Here is an 18,860-nt window from a genome sequence, read left to right as displayed (position 1 = left end):
ACACACCCATGAACACACACAGCACAGGCACAGAGAGAGAGGGTCTATACACTCACACACCCATGAACACACAGCACAGGCACAGAGAGAGAGGGTCTATACACTCACACACCCATGAACACACAGCACAGGCACAGAGAGAGGGTCTATACACTCACACACCCATGAACACACAGCACAGGCACAGAGAGAGAGGGGTCTATACACTCACACACCCATGAACACACACAGCACAGGCACAGAGAGAGGGTCTATACACTCACACACCCATGAACACACACAGCACAGGCACAGAGAGAGAGGGTCTATACACTCACACACCCATGAACACACAAAGCACAGGCACAGAGAGAGAGGGTCTAAACACTCACACACCCATGAACACACACAGCACAGGCACAGAACACACACAGAGAGAGGGTCTATACACTCACACACCCATGAACACACACAGCACAGGCACAGAGAGAGAGAGGGTCTATACACTCACACACCCATGAACACACACAGCACAGGCACAGAGAGAGAGGGTCTATACACTCATTTACATTACATTTACATTTAAGTCATTTAGCAGACGCTCTTATCCAGAGCGACTTACAAATTGGTGAATTCACCTTCTGACATCCAGTGGAACAGCCACTTTACAATAGTGCATCTAAGACATTAAGGGGGGGTGAGAAGGATTACTTATCCTATCCTAGGTATTCCTTGAAGAGGTGGGGTTTCAGGTGTCTCCGGAAGGTGGTGATTGACTCCGCTGTCCTGGCGTCGTGAGGGAGTTTGTTCCACCATTGGGGGGCCAGAGCAGCGAACAGTTTTGACTGGGCTGAGCGGGAACTGTACTTCCTCAATGGTAGGGAGGCGAGCAGGCCAGAGGAGGATGAACGCAGTGCCCTTGCTTGGGTGTAGGGCCTGATCAGAGCCTGGAGGTACTGCGGTGCCGTTCCCCTCACAGCTCCGTAGGCAAGCACCATGGTCTTGTAGCGGATGCGAACATTCAACTGGAAGCCAGTGGAGAGAGCGGAGGAGCGGGGTGACGTGAGAGAACTTGGGAAGGTTGAACACCAGACGGGCTGCGGCGTTCTGGATGAGTTGTAGGGGTTTAATGGCACAGGCAGGGAGCCCAGCCAACAGCGAGTTGCAGTAATCCAGACGGGAGATGACAAGTGCCTGGATTAGGACCTGCGCCGCTTCCTGGGTGAGGCAGGGTCGTACTCTGCGGATGTTGTAGAGCATGAACCTACAGGAACGGGCCACCGCCATGATGTTGGTTGAGAACGACAGGGTGTTGTCCAGGATCACGCCAAGGTTCTTAGCGCTCTGGGAGGAGGACACAATGGAGTTGTCAACCGTGATGGCGAGATCATGGAACGGGCAGTCCTTCCCCGGGAGGAAGAGCAGCTCCGTCTTGCCGAGGTTCAGCTTGAGGTGGTGATCCGTCATCCACACTGATATGTCTGCCAGACATGCAGAGATGCGATTCGCCACCTGGTCATCAGAAGGGGGAAAGGAGAAGATTAATTGTGTGTCGTCTGCATAGCAATGATAGGAGAGACCATGTGAGGTTATGACAGAGCCAAGTGACTTGGTGTATAGCGAGAATAGGAGAGGGCCTAGAACAGAGCCCTGGGGACACCAGTGGTGAGAGCGCGTGGCGAGGAGACAGATTCTCGCCACGCCACCTGGTAGGAGCGACCTGTCAGGTAGGACGCAATCCAAGCGTGGGCCGCGCCGGAGATGCCCAACTCGGAGAGGGTGGAGAGGAGGATCTGATGGTTCACAGTATCGAAGGCAGCCGATAGGTCTAGAAGGATGAGAGCAGAGGAGAGAGAGTTAGCTTTAGCAGTGCGGAGCGCCTCCGTGATGCAGAGAAGAGCAGTCTCAGTTGAATGACTAGTCTTGAAACCTGACTGATTTGGATCAAGAAGGTCATTCTGAGAGAGATAGAGGGAGAGCTGGCCAAGGACGGCACGTTCAAGAGTTTTGGAGAGAAAAGAAAGAAGGGATACTGGTCTGTAGTTGTTGACATCGGAGGGATCGAGTGTAGGTTTCTTCAGAAGGGTGCAACTCTCGCTCTCTTGAAGACGGAAGGGACGTAGCCAGCGGTCAGGGATGAGTTGATGAGCGAAGTGAGGTAAGGGAGAAGGTCCCCGGAAATGGTCTGGAGGAGAGAGGAGGGGATAGGGTCGAGCGGGCAGGTTGTTGGGCGGCCGGCCGTCACAAGAAGCGAGATTTCATCTGGAGAGAGAGGGGAGAAAGAGGTCAGAGCACAGGGTAGGGCAGTGTGAGCAGAACCAGCGGTGTCGTTTGACTTAGCAAACGAGGATCGGATGTCGTCGACCTTCTTTTCAAAATGGTTGACGAAGTCATCTGCAGAGAGGGAGGAGGGGGGAGGGGGAGGAGGATTCAGAAGGGAGGAGAAGGTGGCAAAGAGCTTCCTAGGGTTAGAGGCAGATGCTTGGAATTTAGAGTGGTAGAAAGTGGCTTTAGCAGCAGAGACAGAGGAGGAAAATGTAGAGAGGAGGGAGTGAAAGGATGCCAGGTCCGCAGGGAGGCGGGTTTTCCTCCATTTCCGCTCGGCTGCCCGGAGCTCTGTTCTGTGAGCTCGCAATGAGTCATCGAGCCACGGAGCGGGAGGGGAGGACCGAGCCGGCCTGGAGGATAGGGGACATAGAGAGTCAAAGGATGCAGAAAGGGAAGAGAGGAGGGTTGAGGAGGCAGAGTCAGGAGAAAGGTTGGAGAAGGTATGAGCAGAGGGAAGAGATGAAAGGATGGAAGAGGAAAGAGTAGCGGGGGAGAGAGAGCGAAGGTTGGGACGGCGCGATACCATCCGAGTAGGGGCAGTGTGGGAAGTGTTGGATGAGAGCGAGAGGGAAAAGGATACAAGGTAGTGGTCGGAGACTTGGAGGGGAGTTGCAGTGAGGTTAGTGGAAGAACAGCATCTAGTAAAGATGAGGTCGAGCGTATTGCCTGCCTTGTGAGTAGGGGGAAGGTGAGAGGGTGAGGTCAAAAGAGGAGAGGAGTGGAAAGAAGGAGGCAGAGAGGAATGAGTCAAAGGTAGACGTGGGGAGGTTAAAGTCGCCCAGGACTGTGAGAGGTGAGCCGTCCTCAGGAAAGGAGCTTATCAAGGCATCAAGCTCATTGATGAACTCTCCGAGGGAACCTGGAGGGCGATAAATGATAAGAATGTTAAGCTTGAAAGGGCTGGTAACTGTGACAGCATGGAATTCAAAGGAGGCGATAGATAGATGGGTAAGGGGAGAGAGAGAGAATGACCACTTGGGAGAGATGAGGATCCCGGTGCCACCACCCCGCTGACCAGAAGCTCTCGGGTGTGCGAGAACACGTGGGTGGACGAAGAGAGAGCAGTAGGAGTAGCAGTGTTATCTGTGGTGATCCATGTTTCCGTCAGTGCCAGGAAGTCGAGGGACTGGAGGGAGGCATAGGCTGAGATGAACTCTGCCTTGTTGGCCGCAGATCGGCAGTTCCAGAGGCTACCGGAGACCAGGAACTCCACGTGGGTCGTGCGCGCTGGGACCACCAGATTAGGGTGGCCGCGGCCACGCGGTGTGGAGCGTTTGTATGGTCTGTGCAGAGAGGAGAGAACAGGGATAGATAGACACATAGTTAACAGGGTACAGAAGAGGCTACGCTAATGCAAAGGAGATTGGAATGACAAGTGGACTACACGTCTCGAATGTTCAGAAAGTTAAGCTTACGTAGCAAGAATCTTATTGACTAAAATGATTGAAATGAAACAGTACTGCTGGAGTAGGCTAGCTGGTAGTGGCTGCGATGTTGACACTACACTAATCAAGTCGTTCCGTCGAGTGTAATAGTTTCTACAGTGCTGCTATTCGGGGGCTAGCTGGCTAGCTAGCAAGGTTGATTGCGTTCCGTTACTTAAAAGAACGACAATAGCTGGCTGGCTAACCTAGAAAATCGCTCTAGGCTACACAATTGTCTTAGATACAAAGACGGCTATGTATCTAGCTAGCTACGATCAAACAAAACAAACCGTTGTACTGTAATAGTTACTACGGTGCTGCTATTCAAACAGTAGAAGAACGACAATAGCTGGCCAGCTAACCTAGAAAGCTAACCTAGAAAATCGCTCTAGACTACACAATTGTCTTAGATACAAAGACGGCTATGTAGCTGGCTAGCTACGATCAAACAAATCAAACCGTTGTACTGTAATGAAGTGAAATGAAAATGTGATACTACCTGTGGAACGACGCGGAATGTTGACCGGGTAGTTGGAGTTCAATTCGGTAGAGGTTGGCTAGCTGTTGGCTAGCTAGCTAGCAGCATTTCCTACGTTAAGGACGACAAATAGCTGGCTAGCTAACCTCGGTAAATTAAGATAATCACTCCAAGTCTACACACTCTAAACTGCACAATTATCTTGGATACGAAGACAACTATGTAGCTAGCTGACACTACGCTAATCGAGTCGTTCAGTTGAGTGTAATAGTTACTACAGTGCTAGTGGACAGTGGATGTTAGCTAGCTGCTTAGCTGCTTAGCTAGCTGCTGGGCAGATACGTTAGGACGACGAAATACGATAATTATGCAATTGTCGTTGATACAAGGACGGCTATGTAGCTGGCTAAGAAGAAATTGCTAAGATTAGACAAATCAAACCGTTGTACTATAACGAAATGTAATGAAAAGTTATAAAAAGTTATACTACCTGCGGACCGAAGTGTAGATGCGGCCGCTCGCTCCAACCGGAACTAGGTGTGTTCATGGGTGTGTGAGTGTATAGACCCTCTCTCTCTGTGCCACACCCATGAACACACACAGCACAGGCACAGAGAGAGAGGGTCTATACACTCACACACCCATGAACACACAAAGCACAGGCACAGAGAGAGAGGGTCTAAACACTCACACACCCATGAACACACACAGCACAGGCACAGAGAGAGAGGGTCTATACACTCACACACCCATGAACACACACAGCACAGGCACAGAGAGAGAGGGTCTATACACTCACACACCCATGAACACACACAGCACAGGCACAGAGAGAGAGAGGGTCTATACACTCACACACCCATGAACACACACAGCACAGGCACAGAGAGAGAGAGGGTCTAAACACTCACACACCCATGAACACACACAGCACAGGCACAGAGAGAGAGAGGCGTGTACATGCACCCATGAACACACACACACACCCCTGGACTGTCCCAGTCAGTGGACTTTAAGGTTCCCTGAAAGTGTTTCCCTTGGTGATGTATCATGTGTGTGTTGTGTAGCATCTGTTCATCTCTCCCTCTTTCTTTCTCTTTCTCTCTCTTTTTCTCTCTCTCTCTCTCTTTCTCTTTTTCTCTCTCTCTTTCTCTCTCTCTTTTACTCTCTTTCTCTTCTCTCTCTCTCTCTCTTTCTTCTCTCTCTCTCTCTCTCTTTCTCTCTCTCTCTTTTACTCTCTCTTCTCTCTCTCTCTCTTTCTTCTCTCTCTCTTCTCTCTCTCTCTCTCTCTCTCTCTCTCTCTCTCTCTCCTCCTTCTCTCTAACAGGACTGTGACCGACCAGGGAGAGCATGTTTAACCATCTCATGTACTCTGGGCTCCCAGTCCAAAGAGGAAGTTGTCAGTATACATGTGAAAGTTCTACTAAACACAGAGATACTGAAGAGGGTAAGTACATGGATATTAGTTATTACGTAGTTGTTAGATACACTACCGTTCAAAGGTTTGCCCATTATCAGCACTTCTGTGTTCCAATGGCACGTTGTGTTAGCTAATCCAAGTTGATCATTTTAAAAGACCAATTGATCATTATAAAACCCTTTTAGCAATTATGTTAGCACAGCTCAAAACTGTTGTCTTGATTAATTTCTTGGAACTCCCCATCCCGGATCCGTGATCGTGACTAAAGCCTCAGGCTCATTAGCATAACGCAACGTTAACGATTTCTGAAAATCGCAAATAAAATGAAAATAATGCGTCTGCTCTCAAGCTTAGCCTTTTCTTAACAACACTGTCATCTCAGATTTTCAAAATATGCTTTTGAACCATAGAAATTGACTAATTTGTGTAAGAGTATGCAAAGCTAGCATAGCATTTTGAGTAGCATTTAGCACGCAACATTTTCACAAAAACCAGATAACCAAATAAATAAAATCATTTACCTTTGAAGAGCTTCTGATGTTTTCAATGAGGAGACTCTCAGTTACATACCAAATGCGCAGTTTTTCCTGAAAGCGTCTGTGTGTAGGAGAAATCGTTCCGTTTTCTACATTGCGTCTGGCTACCGAAACGAACCGAAAATTCAGTCACCTACAGCGTAAAACTTTTTCCGAATTAACTACATAATATCGACCGAAACATGGCAAACGTTGTTTGGAATCAATCCTCAAGGTGTTTTTTCACATACCTCTTCATTGATATGCAGTTCGTGGAAGCTTGCTTTCCTCTCTGTATCCCATGGAAAAATACTGGCAGCTGACTTTTGCGCACCAATTTCGGCGCAGGACACCGGGCGGACACCTGGTAAATGTGGTCTCTTATGGTCAATCTTCCAATGATCTGCCTACAAATACGTCACAATGCTGCAGACACCTTGGGGAAACGACAGAAAGGGCAGGCTCATTCCTCTCGCATTCACAACCATATAAGGAGACAATGGAAAACAGAGCCTCAAAAATCCTGCTCATTTCCTGGATGCCGTCTCATCTTGGTTTTGCCTGAAGCTCACGTTCTAGGGCACGCACAGAAAATATCTTGGTAGTTCTGGACACGTCAGAGTGTTTTCTTTCGAAAGCTATCAATTATATGCATAGTCGAGCATCTTTTTGTGACAAAATATCTTGTTTAAAAACGGGAACGTTTTTCATCCAAAAATGAAATAGCGCCCCCAGAGCATCAACAGGTTAAAGAAGCAATAAAACTAGTTCAGTATCTGGAGCATTTGTGGGTTCAATTACAGGCTCAAAATGGCCAGAAACAAAACTTTCTTCTGAAACTCGTCTATTCCTGAGAAATGAAGGCTATTCCATGCGAGAAATTGCCAATAAACTGAAGAGTGCTGTGTACTACTCCCTTCACAGAACAGCGCAAACTGTAACCAGAATAGAAAGAGGAGTGGGAGGCCCCAGTGCACAACTGAACAAGAGGACAAGTACATTAGTGTCTAGTTTGAGAAACCGACACCTCACAAGTCCTCAACTGGCAGCTTTATTAAATAGCACCCGCAAAACACCAGTCTCATTGTCAACAGTGAAGAGGCGACTCCAGGATGCTGGCCTTCTAGGCAGAGTTGCAAAGAAAATGCCATATTCAGACTGGCCAATAAAGAATAGATTAAGATGGTCAAAAGGACACAGAGATTGGACAGAGGAAGATTGGGAAAAAAAATATTATGGACAGACAAATCTAAGTTTGAGGTGTTCGGATCACAAAGATGAACATTTGTGAGACCAGAAGAAATGAAGATACTGGAGGAGTGCTTGACGCCATCTGTCAATCATGGTGGAGGCAATGTGATGGTCTGGGGTGCTTTGTTGATGGTAATGTGGGACATTTATACAGGGTAAAAGGGATCTTGAAGAAGGAAGGCTATCACTCCATTTTGCAACACCATACCCTGTGGACGGAAATTGAAGCCAATTTCCTCCTACAACAGGACAATAACCCAAAGCACAGGTCCAAACTATGCAAGAACTATTCAGGGAAGAAGCAGTCAGCTGGTATTCTGTCTATAATGGAGTGGCCAGGACAATCACCGGATCTCAACCCTATTGAGCTGTTGTGGGAGCAGCTTGACCGTATGGTACATAAGAAGTGCCCATCAAGCCAATCCAACTTGTGTGAGGTGCTTCAGGAAGCATGGGGTGAAATCTCTTCAGATTACCTCAACAAATTGACAACTAGAATGCCAAAGGTCTGCATGCCTGTAATAGCTGCAAATGGAGGATTCTTTGACGATAGCAAAGTTTGAAGGACACAATTATTATTTAGATTAAAAAAAACATTATTTATAACCTTGTCAACGTCTTGACTATATTTCCTATTCATTTCGCAATTAAATGCATGTATGTTCTCATGGAAAACAAAGAAATCTCTAAGTGACCCAAACTTTTGAACGGTTGTGTTGTTACCTGGTTGTTACCTGGTTAGTATATTTGTATGTTTTACCTAGGCTAATAATGTTTATTACAGTATGGACCTGAAGGAAGTATGAATCCCCCCCCCTCTCTCTCTCTCTCACACACACACACACCTACCCACAGGACAGCTCATCGCTGATCCAATTCGTGACTAGGGGTAATGTGAGAGTGGACGGGAGGGCCATAGAGGTACCGCAGGGGCTATCAGAAGACACTTCAGTAAGTATATCACTCTTGGTAGATTTACTCCTGCAAAGCGCTGAATATATGAGTCAATCAGTGGGTTGGGTCAGGTTCGGCATGCAGTAGACACATCATGATGTCTGTGAGACATTCTAACAGACAGTTTATTGCTGTGATGTTCCTCGGCCAGCCGGGGGGGATGAATCTAGAAGCTGAATCTAGTGGAAATTGAAGCCTGGGGAGCAGCTGGAGGCAGGACGCCAGATCAACCTGGATGTCATGGGGGTGAGGCAGGGTTGTATTTGAGGGTCCTCAGCTGTGGTCTTCAAGGACAAGGTCTCCTCAGAGACAGCAGGGTATCTCACACACACACACACACACACACACACACACACACACACACACACACACACACACACACACACACACACACACACACACACACACACACACACACACACACACACACACACACACACACACACACACACACACACACACACACACACAGGGCAAGCCTCTGTGTGGAGTGATTAGATGTGCCTGTGGAGCAGTGGAATGAAGTGATGAGCACTCTGCATCCCCTTATCCTCGATGCTCTCAGCTGATTACGGTGATGACCTCCAGACCCTAGCTCGCAGCTCCATCTCCTGACTTAGGCCCCACCGCGCTGCTGCGTCTCCTGACCTCTAGGCCCCCAGCTCGCTGCTCGACCCCCAGGCCACAAGAAGAGCTTGGCTAGCTTCAGCCGCTAAATTAGACGATACCGTGAATGTGTCCATTCACAACTGCTCTCCCAGCACTTAGTGACCACTTTAATTTTCCACAGCAACACCTCCCACCCCCCTGAGCATCTGGTCAGTTCACTACCACAAAGCATTAGATATTTTAGTGAATTCAGTAGCCCTTGTCCCTCAGCAGCTCTGAAGTCCCTAGAGAAAGCTTTGTGGTCCCTTGGTGTGCGGTAAGCCTTGGTTTGTGACGAGGCTCTCTTTCAATTCCCAGCCTGCTACTTATCAACAGCTGATGAGACATAGTTTATCCTCCGTGTCATGCAAACAGGCCCCGGTAAATGAGGTAAAGGATAGGAGAATGAAAATAATCTGCTGTAGGAGTTATGAGCTCATTGACGCGATTGAAATGGTTCCTTACGTTTTAGTACCCGTAAACATTTGTTCAATATTGACAGCTCAGCACAAACTGAGCTGGAGTCAGTTGGTCAGACAACGGATCAGAATGTAACATACTGTATGCTTCCAATGCACACACACACACACACATACTCTTAACTAAACATGTTACAGTTTGAAGAGGTGTAATTCTTCCATATTCCTTTTTGCTATGCACCATATTGGAATGCTGTGTTATTGTGGATGCCTGATGTCTTAGGAGGAAGGATTTCCAGCCCAGACCCTGACCTACAACCCACACCCACAACCCAGACCCTGACCTACAACCCATACCCTGACCTACAACCCAGACCCACAGCCCAGACCCTGACCTACAACCCAAACCCACAGCCCAGACCCTGACCTACAACACAGACCCACAGATCAGACCCAGACCCACAGACCAGACCCTGACCTACAACCCAGACCCACAGCCCAGACCCTGACCTACAACCCAGACCCACAGACCAGACCCTGACCTACAACCCAGACCCACAGACCAGACCCTGACCTACAACCCAGACCCACAGACCAGACCCTGACCTACAACCCAAACCCACAACCCAGACCCTGACCTACAACCCAGACCCACAGACCAGACCCAGACCCACAGACCAGACCCTGACCTACAACCCAGACCCACAGACCAGACCCTGACCTACAACCCAGACCCACAGATCAGACCCAGACCCACAGCCCAGACCCTGACCTACAACCCAGACCCACAGCCCAGACCCTGACCTACAACACAGACCCACAGACCAGACCCAGACCCACAGACCAGACCCTGACCTACAACCCAGACCCACAGACCAGACCCTGACCTACAACCCAGACCCACAGACCAGACCCTGACCTACAACCCAGACCCACAGACCAGACCCTGACCTACAACCCAGACCCACAGACCAGACCCTGACCTACAACCCAAACCCACAACCCAGACCCTGACCTACAACACAGACCCACAACCCAGACCCAGACCCACAGACCAGACCTTGACCTACAACCCAGACCCACAGACCAGACCCTGACCTACAACCCAAACCCACAACCCAGACCCTGACCTACAACCCAGACCCACAACCCAGACCCTGACCTACAACCCAGACCCTGACCTACAACCCAGACCCACAGACCAGACCCTGACCTACAACCCAGACCCACAGACCAGACCCTGACCTACAACCCAGACCCACAGACCAGACCCTGACCTACAACCCAGACCCACAGACCAGACCCTGACCTACAACCCAAACCCACAACCCAGACCCTGACCTACAACACAGACCCACAACCCAGACCCACAGACCAGACCTTGACCTACAACCCAGACCCACAGACCAGACCCTGACCTACAACCCAAACCCACAACCCAGACCCTGACCTACAACCCAGACCCACATCCCAGACCCTGACCTACAACCCAGATCCACAGACCAGACCCTGACCTACAACCCAGACCCACAGACCAGACCCTGACCTACAACCCTAACCCACAACCCAGACCCTGACCTACAACCCAGACCCACAGACCAGACCCTGACCCACAACCCAGACCCACAACCCAGACCCTGACCTACAACCCAGACCCACAGACCAGACCCTGACCTACAACCCAGACCCTGACCTACAACCCAGACCCACAGACCAGACCCTGACCTACAACCCAGACCCACAGACCAGACCCTGACCTACAACCCAGACCCTGGCCTACAACCCAGACCCACAGACCAGACCCTGACCTACAACCCAGACCCACAGACCAGACCCTAACCTACAACCCAGACCCACAAACCAGACCCTGACCTACAACCCATACCCTGACCTACAACCCAGACCCACAGACCAGACCCTGACCTCCAACCCACACCCACAACCCAGACCCTGACCTACAACCAAGACACTGACCTACAACCCAGACCCACAGACCAGACCCTGACCTACAACCCACACCCACAACCCAGACCCTGACCTACAACCCAGACCCTGACCTACAACCAAGACCCTGACCTACAACCCAGACCCTGACCTACAACCCAGACCCTGACCTACAACCCAGACCCTGACCTACAACCCAGACCCTAACCCACAACCCAGACCCTGACCTACAACCCAGACCCTGACCTACAACCCAGACCCACAGACCAGACCCTGACCTACAACCCACACCCACAACCCAGACCCTGACCTACAACCAAGACCCTGACCTACAACCCAGACCCACAGCCCAGACCCTGACCTACAACCCAGACCCTGACCTACAACCCAGACCCTGACCTACAACCCAGACCCTGACCTGCAACCCAGACCCTGACCTACAACCCAGACCCTGACCTACAACCCTAACCCACAACCCAGACCCTGACCTACAACCCAGACCCTGACCTACAACCCAGACCCACAACCCAGACCCTGACCTGCAACCCAGACCCTGACCTACAACCCAGACCCTGACCTACAACCCAGACCCTGACCTACAACCCAGACCCTGACCTACAACCCAGACCCTGACCTACAACCCTAACCCACAACCCAGACCCTGACCTACAACCCAGACCCTGACCTGCAACCCAGACCCTGACCTACAACCCAGACCCTGACCTACAACCCAGACCCTGACCTGCAACCCAGACCCTGACCTGCAACCCAGACCCTGACCTACAACCCAGACCCTGACCTACAACCCAGACCCTGACCTGCAACCCAGACCCTGACCGACAACCCAGACCCTGACCTGCAACCCAGACCCACAGACCAGACCCTGACCTACAACCCAGACCCTGACCTACAACCCAGACCCACAGCCCAGACCCTGACCTACAACCCAGACCCACAGCCCAGACCCTGACCTACAACCCTAACCCACAACCCAGACCCTGACCTGCAACCCAGACCCTGACCTACAACCCAGACCCACAGCCCAGACCCTGACCTACAACCCAGACCCACAGCCCAGACCCTGACCTACAACCCTAACCCACAACCCAGACCCTGACCAACAACCCAGACCTACAACCCAGACCCACAGTCCAGACCCTGACCTACAACCCAGACCCACAGAGCAGACCGTGACCCACAGCCCAGACCCGGACCTACAGCCCAGACCCTGACCTACAACCCTAACCCACAACCCAGACCCTGACCAACAACCCAGACCTACAACCCAGACCCACAGTCCAGACCCTGACCTACAACCCAGACCCACAGAGCAGACCCTGACCCACAGCCCAGACCCGGACCTACAGCCCAGACCCTGACCTACAACCCACACCCACAGCCCAGACCCTGACCCTGACCTACAACCCAGACCCACAGCCCAGACCCTGGCCTACAACCCAGACCCACAGCCCAGACCCTGACCTTACAACCCAGACCCACAGCCCAGACCCTGACCTTACAACCCAGACCCACAGCCCAGACCCTGACCTTACAACCCAGACCCACAGCCCAGCCCCTGACCTACAACCCTGACCCACAGCCCAGACCCTGACCTACAACCCAGACCCACAGCCCAGATCCTGACCCTGACCCTGACCTACAACCCAGACCCAGACCCACAGACCTGAGTACAAATAATCATATTTGAGATGCTTCAATACTGTGAGCGTTTGCTCTAGCCTGCCTAAACTGTCAGATGGGCAGGCTTTGCAGTTTTGGGACTCTTCTATTGAGCCAGGCAAGCTCAATCAAGCACAGATCAAGTATTATATTTATTTTTTCTTATATTTCAAATAGTATTGGAACCCAGATCTGTCACAAACCCAGACAGACCTGCATCAGAATTGAAAGTACTTACAGTACTTAAAAAAATATATTTTACCTTTATTTAACTAGGCAAGTCAGTTAAGAACAAATTCAACTGCGACCTGGCCAAGACAAAGCAAAGCAGTGCGACAAAAACAACACAGAGTTACACATAAACAAACGTACAGTCAATAACACAATAGAAAAGAAAAATCTATGTACAGTGTGGGCAAAGAGAAGAGTAGGGAGGTAGGCCATTTCATTTACACTGTCAATATTATCTGTGACCATATAAGATTAGAATGTTGCAATAGTTGGATTGATTTAATTTGTGTTTTGAAATGTGTTCACATGTACAATGAAAGAACGATACATTTCAAATGTGTATGGTTAACAGACATAGATCAAAGCTGTTTACCAGTCTGGAGATGGTAGCTGTTTTTCAGTCAGGAAATAGTTGCCGTTTCTCGGTCTGGAGATGGTAGCCGTTTCTCGGTCTGGAGATGGTAGCCGTTCCTCGGTCTGGAGATGGCAGCCGTTCCTCGGGCTGGAGATGGTAGCCGTTTCTCGGGCTGGAGATGGTAGCCGTTTCTCGGTCTGGAGATGGTAGCCGTTCCTCGGTCTGGAGATGGTAGCCGTTCCTCGGTCTGGAGATGGTAGCCGTTTCTCGGGCTGGAGATGGTAGCCGTTTCTCGGTCTGGAGATGGTAGCCGCTCCTCGGGCTGGAGATGGTAGCCGTTTCTCGGTCTGGAGATGGCAGCCGTTCCTCGGGCTGGAGATGGTGGCCGTTCCTCGGGCTGGAGATGGTAGCCGTTCCTCGGTCTGGAGATGGTAGCCATTCCTCGGTCTGGAGATGGTAGCTGTTTCTCGGGCTGGAGATGGTAGCCGTTTCTCGGGCTGGAGATGGTAGCCGTTTCTCGGGCTGGAGATGGTAGCCGTTTCTCGGGCTGGAGATGGTAGCCGTTCCTCGGTCTGGAGATGGTAGCCGTTTCTCGGGCTGGAGATGGTAGCCGTTCCTCGGTCTGGAGATGGTAGCCGTTCCTCGGGCTGGAGATGGTAGCCGTTTCTCGGGCTGGAGATGGTAGCCGTTTCTCAATCTCTCGGTCCAAGCTTGATGCACCTGTACTTTCTCTACCTTCTAGATGGTAATGGGGTGAACAGTCCGTGGCTCAGGGGGCTGAGGTCCTTGCTGATCTTCGTGTGTGTGTGTGTGTGTGTGAGTGTTCAGGACGTTGAGGTCATATAAATCCTGTGCTCTGTTGTTTCCCTCACTGACATGGTTTGAGTGTGTCTGTATCAAAGTCTGTTTGAATGTGAGACTTTTTTTTCTGAGTCTGTATCAAACTGTTTGAATGTAATCCCAGATGGGAATCTGTGTGAGTGTCTCTGTTTCCAATGGAATCGTGTGTTCCAGCTGTTACCTTGACTTTCCAGTTTTTCACAACTGCATTGCTCTGGAAATTTAGGATAGTAGTAGGTATGCGTAATACCCTAGGACCATGCCTCAGAACTACCTGGCCTGATGACTCCTTGCTGTCCCCAGTCCACCTGGTCGTGCTGTTGCTCCAGTTTCAACTGTTCTGCCTGCAGCTATGGAACCCTGAGTTTCTGTATAGCACTTTGTGACATCGGCTGATGTAAATTGGGCTTTAGAAATACGTTTGATTGATATCTCAGAAAGATAGACTTTTAAATGTGTTGGTATAAATATTTGTGTTTGACTGTAATCTTGTTCTTTTAGCTGGTGTTCCAGGTGCACCACAGCCACGAGGCAAGGGGCCGTTTCTCAGCTGTGTGTCTCTAGGTGTTTCTGTGTTTGAGGCTACGTTTGACTGTAGTGCCATTGTGTTTCAGCTGGTGTTCGAGGCGCTCCATAGCCAGGAGCCAAGAGGATATGTTGTTGGTTGGATCATTGCCATCAGCCTGCTGGTGGGAATACTCATCTTCCTACTGCTGGCTGTGCTGCTCTGGAAGGTAACACACACACTCACTCTCTGTCACACACACACACACACACACACACACACACACACACACACACACACACACACACACACACAGCAAATAGTGTGGACTATACCATGTAATTTCCTTGTTATTGGGAGGTCCATGTTTTTGTTCCTCATGTTGTTGGTAGACTATAGCCTAGAACACCTCCCCTCTACTGTAACTGGTCATTAGACTATAGCCTAGAACACCTCCCCTCTACTGTAACTGGTCATTGGACTATAGCCTAGAACACCTCCCCTCTGACTGGTCATTGGACTATAACCTAGAACACCTCCCCTCTAACTGGTCATTAGACTATAACCTAGAACACCTTCCCTCTGACTGGTCATTAGACTATAACCTAGAACATCTCCCCTCTAACTGGTCGTTAGACTATAACCTAGAACACCTCCCCTCTACTGTAACTAGTCATTAGGCTATAACCTAGAACACCTTCCCTCTACTGTAACTGGTCATTAGACTATAACCTAGAACACCTCCACTCTACCGTAACTGGTCATTAGACTATAACCTAGAACACCTCCACTCTACCGTAACTGGTCATTAGACTATAACCTAGAACACCTCCCCTCTACTGTAACTGGTCATTAGACTATAGCCTAGAACACCTTCCCTCTACTGTAACTGGTCATTAGACTATAACCTAGAACACCTTCCCTCTATTGTAACTGGTCAGTAGACTATAACCGAGAACACCTCCCCTCTACTGTAACTGGTCATTAGACTATAACCTAGAACACCTCCCCTCTACTGTAACTGGTCATTAGACTATAGCCTAGAACACCTTCCCTCAACTGTAACTGGTCATTAGACTATAACCTAGAACACCTTCCCTCTACTGTAACTGGTCATTAGACTATAACCTAGAACACCTCCCCTCGAACTGGTCATTAGACTATAACCTAGAACACCTCCCCTCTACTGTAACTGGTCATTAGACTATAACCTAGAACACCTCCCCTCTAACTGGTCATTAGACTATAACCTAGAACACCTCCCTTCTAACTGGTCATTAGACTATAACCTAGAACACCTCCCCTCTGACTGGTCATTAGACTATAACCTAGAACACCTCCCCTCTACTGTAACTAGTCATTAGGCTATAACCTAGAACATCTCCCCTCTACTGTAACTGGTCATTAGACTATAGCCTAGAACACCTCCCCTCTACTGTAACTGGTCATTAGACTATAACCTAGAACACCTTCCCTCTGACTGGTCATTAGACTATAACCTAGAACATCTCCCCTCTAACTGGTCGTTAGACTATAACCTAGAACACCTCCCCTCTACTGTAACTAGTCATTAGGCAATAACCTAGAACACCTCCCCTCTACTGTAACTGGTCATTACACTATAACCTAGAACACCTCCACTCTACTTCAACTCGTCATTAGACTATAACCTAGAACACCTTCCCTCTACTGTAACTGGTCATTAGACTATAACCTAGAACACCTCCCCTCTACTGTAACTAGTCATTAGTCTATAACCTAGAACACCTCCCCTGTACTGTAACTGGTCATTAGACTATAGCCTAGATCACCTCCCCTCTACTGTAACTGGTCATTCGACTATAACCTAGAACACCTCCGCTCTACTGTAACTAGTCATTAGGCTAAACCTAGAACACCTCCCCTCTACTGTAACTGGTCTTTCAACTATAACCTAGAACACCTCCCCTCTACTGTAACTAGTCATTAGGCTACAACCTAGAACATCTCCCCTCTACTGTAACTGGTCATTAGACTATAACCGAGAACACCTCCCCTCTACTGTAACTGGTCATTAGACTATAACCTAGAACACCTCCACTCAACTTCAACTGGTCATAAGCCTATAACCGAGAACACCTCCACTCTAACTCGTCATTAGACTATAGCCGAGAACACCTCCACTCTACTGTAACTGGTCATTAGACTATAGCTTAGAACACCTTCCCTCTACTGTAACTGGTCATTAGACTATAACCTAGAACACCTCCCCTCTACTGTAACTGGTCATTAGAATATAGCCTAGAACACCTTCCCTCTACTGTAACTGGTCATTAGACTATAACCTAGAACACCTTCCCTCTATTGTAACTGGTCAGTAGACTATAACCGAGAACACCTCCCCTCTACTGTAACTGGTCATTAGACTATAACCGAGAACACCTCCCCTCTACTGTAACTGGTCATTAGACTATAACCTAGAACACCTTCCCTCTACTGTAACTGGTCATTAGACTATAACCTAGAACACCTTCCCTCTACTGTAACTGGTCATTAGACTATAACCTAGAACACCTTCCCTCTATTGTAACTGGTCAGTAGACTATAACCGAGAACACCTCCCCTCTACTGTAACTGGTCATTAGACTATAACCGAGAACACCTCCCCTCTACTGTAACTGGTCATTAGACTATAACCTAGAACACCTTCCCTCTACTGTAACTGGTCATTAGACTATAACCTAGAACACCTCCCCTCGAACTGGTCATTAGACTATAACCTAGAACACCTCCCCTCTACTGTAACTGGTCATTAGACTATAACCTAGGACACCTCCCCTCTAACTGGTCATTAGACTATAACCTAGAACACCTCCCCTCTAACTGGTCATTAGACTATAACCTAGAACACCTCCGCTCTGACTGGTCATTAGACTATAACCTAGAACACCTCCCCTCTAACTGGTCATTAGACTATAACCTAGAACACCTCCCCTCTAACTGGTCATTAGACTATAACCTAGAACACCTCCCCTCTGACTGGTCACTAGACTATAACCTCGAACACCTCACCTCTGACTAGTCATTAGACTATAACCTAGAACACCTCCCTTCTAACTGGTCATTATACTATAACCTAGAACACCTCCCCTCTGACTGGTCATTAGTCTATAACCTAGAACACCTCCCTTCTAACTGGTCATTAGACTATAACCTAGAACACCTCCCCTCTGACTGGTCATTAGTCTATAACCTAGAACACCTCCCTTCTAACTGGTCATTAGACTATGACCTAGAACACCTTCCCTCTGACTGGTCATTAGACTATAACCTAGAACACCTCCCCTCTACTGTAATTGGTCATAAAACTATAACCTAGAACACCTCCCCTCTACTGTAACTGGTCATTAGACTATAACCTAGAACACCTCCCCTCTACTGTAACTGGTCATTAAACTATAACCTAGAACACCTCCCCTCTACTGTAACTGGTCATTAGACTATAACCTAGAACACCTCCCCTCTACTGTAACTGGTCATTAAACTATAACCTAGAACACCTCCCCTTTACTGTAACTGGTCATTAGACTATAACCTAGAACCTCTCCACTCTACTGTAACTGGTCATTAGACTATAGACTAGAACACCTCCCCTCTGACTGGTCAGTAGACTATAACCTAGAACACCTCCGCCGCAACTGTAACTGGTCATTAGACTATAGCCTAGAACACCTCCCCTCTGACTGGTCAGTAGACTATAACCTAGAACACCTCCCCTCTAACTGGTCATTAGACTGTAACCTAGAACACCTCCCCTCTACTGTACCTGATCATTAGAATATAACCTAGAACCTCTCCCCTCTACTGTAACTGGTCATTAGGCTATAACCTAGAAACTATCCCCTATACT

General features: G+C 49.0%; 1 long non-coding RNA gene across 1 annotated transcript; it reads left to right on the top strand.

The window, feature by feature from the left end:
- The first annotated feature begins 5,567 nt into the window (after positions 1–5,567).
- LOC135534581 (uncharacterized) lies at positions 5,568–15,149 on the top strand. The gene is made up of 3 exons (XR_010454706.1): positions 5,568–5,656; positions 8,251–8,346; positions 15,081–15,149. It is a non-coding gene; the product is annotated as an uncharacterized LOC135534581 (long non-coding RNA).
- Positions 15,150–18,860: the final 3,711 nt, after the last annotated feature.

Source organism: Oncorhynchus masou, unplaced genomic scaffold (genome assembly GCF_036934945.1).
Source record: "Oncorhynchus masou masou isolate Uvic2021 unplaced genomic scaffold, UVic_Omas_1.1 unplaced_scaffold_3606, whole genome shotgun sequence".
NCBI lineage: Eukaryota > Metazoa > Chordata > Actinopteri > Salmoniformes > Salmonidae > Oncorhynchus > Oncorhynchus masou.
This window is presented reverse-complemented; position numbering and strand designations above follow the sequence as displayed.